This window comes from Myotis lucifugus, unplaced genomic scaffold (assembly GCF_000147115.1).
Source record: "Myotis lucifugus unplaced genomic scaffold, Myoluc2.0 scaffold_482, whole genome shotgun sequence".
In the NCBI taxonomy this organism is placed as follows: Eukaryota; Metazoa; Chordata; class Mammalia; order Chiroptera; family Vespertilionidae; genus Myotis; species Myotis lucifugus.
The window spans coordinates 669,393-672,550 of NW_005871530.1; the positions used below are offsets into that span (position 1 = coordinate 669,393).

The 3,158-nt window shown below is 53.7% G+C and overlaps 1 protein-coding gene across 3 annotated transcripts in view; it reads right to left on the reverse strand.

Annotated features, from left to right (window-relative positions):
- Positions 1–3,158, reverse strand: part of LOC106694480 (zinc finger protein 551-like) — a 27,206-nt gene that overhangs the window by 9,739 nt on the left and 14,309 nt on the right. The window contains exon 1 of one of the 3 annotated variants that reach the window (XM_014445777.2): positions 300–594. The exons of the other annotated variants lie outside the window; for them this stretch is intronic. The gene's annotated coding sequence lies outside the window, so the exon portion shown is untranslated. Of the gene's footprint in view, positions 1–299; positions 595–3,158 lie in introns of those variants that run through there. 3 annotated transcript variants of the gene reach the window in all.

Here is a 3,158-nt window from a genome sequence, read left to right on the forward strand (position 1 = left end):
CCACCCCAGGACCACGGGGCTCCTGGCTGCTCCAGGGCCCTGGCACCGCCCCGGGGGGGTGATGCACGCCGTCCTCGGGAGCTCAAGGTCCCTCTTTGTTCACAACCACCCCCGGGCCCGGCGCCGGAAGCAGGAAGGGAACCTCCTCCCGGACCCGCCGCTCGTCCTCTCCGTCGCCTTTAGACACAAACCAGGCCTGGGTGCCCCCCTCCCGGCTCAGCCCCCCACGGCCTCCCCCGGCGGCCCCGCAGCCCGGCGCCCTCCCTCCCCTCACACCCCGGGTCCCCACGAGGACTCACTGCGCTGGACGCTGCGCCCTGGGCGGCGGGACCCGAGCGGCGCCGGCCCCGAGGCTGGAGGGTCCGATGGGGTGAGGCCGAGGGGACTCTGTCGGCGGAGAGGAGTCGGGGAGCCTCGGACGCCCGGAAATCGAAGGTGGCGGCGCCACAGGCTCAGACACACCCTGCCCCGCGGGGCGCTGCCTCCCCCGTCCCCTCCTCCTCCCGATGGACGCGCAGAAACCGGGAGCCGGCGAACAGCTTGAAGAAGTCAAAATGTCCGCCAGGAAGAAGACTCCGGAAGTCCCGCCCTAACCGGATGCGTTGCTACAAAAATGCCTTGTGTTGACGCAGTGCTTTCTGGGTAATGTAGTTTTCTCAACCGCCCAGCAGAGGGCTGGCTTTCCAGCCCAGGAACTTGGGGAACAAGGTGACCTGGCGCTGCCAGGGGCGCTGGGTGAGGAGATGGGAGCAGAGGCCGGGTTTAGGGGGACAGACTGACCCCCCAGGAGAGGAAGGGGGGACAGGAATAGATCCCCAAAGAGTATATACACAGGGGAATGGGAGACATCTGTAATAGTATTAACAATAAAAAATACATATTTAGGGGGGTAGGGGGGCAATGGGGAGATAAGGACACAGATGTAATACCTTATTCAAGAAAGAAATTTAAAAAACAATAATAAAAATAAAAAATACATATTTTAAAAAATATTTCAAAAGAAGTTAGCCTAATTGGTGTGGCTCAGTGGTTGAGAGTCAACCTATGATCCAGGAGGTCACAGTTGTATTCCTGGCCATGGCACATATGTGGGTTGCGGGTTCAATTCCCAGTGTGGGCAGGGACTTGCAGGAGGCAGCTAATCAGTGATTCTCTCTCATTATTGATGTTTCTATCTCTATCTCTCTCCATTCCTCTAAAATCAATATATGTGTGTGTGTGTGTGTGTATATATATATATATGTATGTGTATATATATGTATATATATGTGTGTATATATATATCTATATATATGTATATATATGTATATATATGCTTAGGCATATATATATATGCCTAAGCAGCAGTTATGACCAGTTGACCAAATGACTGGTAGACTGGTCGCTATGATGCACACCAGGGGTCCTCAAACTTTTTAAACAGGGGGCCAGTTCACTGTCCCTCAGACCGCTGGAGGGCCAGACTATAGTTTAAAAAAAAACTATGAACAAATTCCTATGCACACTGCACATCTCTTATTTTGAAGTAAAAAAACAAAACGGGAACAAATACAATATTTGTATTTGCATGTGGCCCGCGGGCCGTAGTTTGACGACCCCTGATGCACACTAACCACCAGGGAGCAGCTCCTACGTTTAGCATCTACCCCCCCTGGTGGTCAGTATGCTTCCACAGCCAACCTCACAAGGTCACTCTCCCAGGACTGGGTGAGATGGCCCTGATCAGCCCTAATCTCCGGTCAGGCAGACAGACCCCACCCATGCACAAATTCGTGCACCGGGCCCCTCTAGAATATACATGTAATACATATAAGTCCTGGCTGGTTTGGCTCAGTGGATAGAGCATCGGCCCACAGACAGAAGGGTTCTGGGTACGATTCTGCCTGGGTTGCAGTCTTAACTTCCAGTAGGAGGCATGCAGGAGGCGGCCAATCAGTGATTCTCTCTCATCAGTGATGTTTCTCTCTCTCTTTCTCCCCTACTCTCTGAAATCAACAAGTAGCACTTTCAGAAACCGCTGTGTCCCGGAGCTGCCACATACAGTCATTGGCCAAACTCAAAGGAGTGAATTTTGGAAAAAGGAGTTTGGACAGATGTCATTGGCAGCACACTGACACCCACTCCTGAGTGGGACCGTGTTTCAATCCCTGGCCCGTTCGGTTCCCCACTGTGGTGGGGGTGAAGCCCCACATGTTGAGTGTGTTGACTGGGGTGGTACAGGACCGCAAACAACCAGCATCCCTGTGCTTTTACATGAACTTCAGTCTTTACCCGGCCTCCAAGTCTCTGTATCTTTTGCGTTGCCCAGGTGAGGGCCCCAGCAGGTGGGGCTGATGGTTAACATGCTGCCAGTAACATCCATGGTGACCCTGTGCTTTCCGTTCGTTCTGTGCATGAACGTGTGCTTAATGCGGTCCCTCCATAGTTCTCTCCATCCCTATTGCAGAGAGCCCTGGGCCCAACTCTCCCTCCTGTCCCAGGTGTTGGACCATGAGTCCCACAGGATTGCCCAGTGCCTCATTACTGGGGGCTGGGGAGCACTTAAGATCCTAGGAGTCTTCCCCCCTCAGATTTCCCCCATATGCACTCCTCCACTCATTCCTTGCCCGGGATGCAGGATCCTACAGCTCCTCCCTGAAGGACCAGAGTCCTACCCAAACATGCCTCCCTCCATCCTCTCTAGCTCCGGTCTGTCCTCAGAGTCATCCCCAAGTCCCCACCTTCTCACAGCCTGGGGAACTGACCCTTCACTTCACCCATATCTGGGGCCTGAGATGGACCCCCAGGGGACAGCAGAAGCTGGAAGAGCAGGGGCAGAGAGGGGTCAGCCAGGGGCTGGAAAGAACATATTGTCCTCTCCATCACCCCTCAGTACATTGCCTATGCATTTGCTTGTAGCTGGGGTGCACAGACACACACATTCACAGGGAAATGTAGAGACACACAAACTCACAGGGAAACATACAGACACCACAAGCCCAGAATCACACAGGCACAGAACCCTCACAGCCGATGGTGGGCACTCAGGTGCAGAGCTTATGCACAGAGACGCATACTGTAGACATGGCAACACCTTGAGGGGAACACACACACACACACACACACACACACACATACACACACACACAATGATACTCCCATGCCCACACCAGAAACAG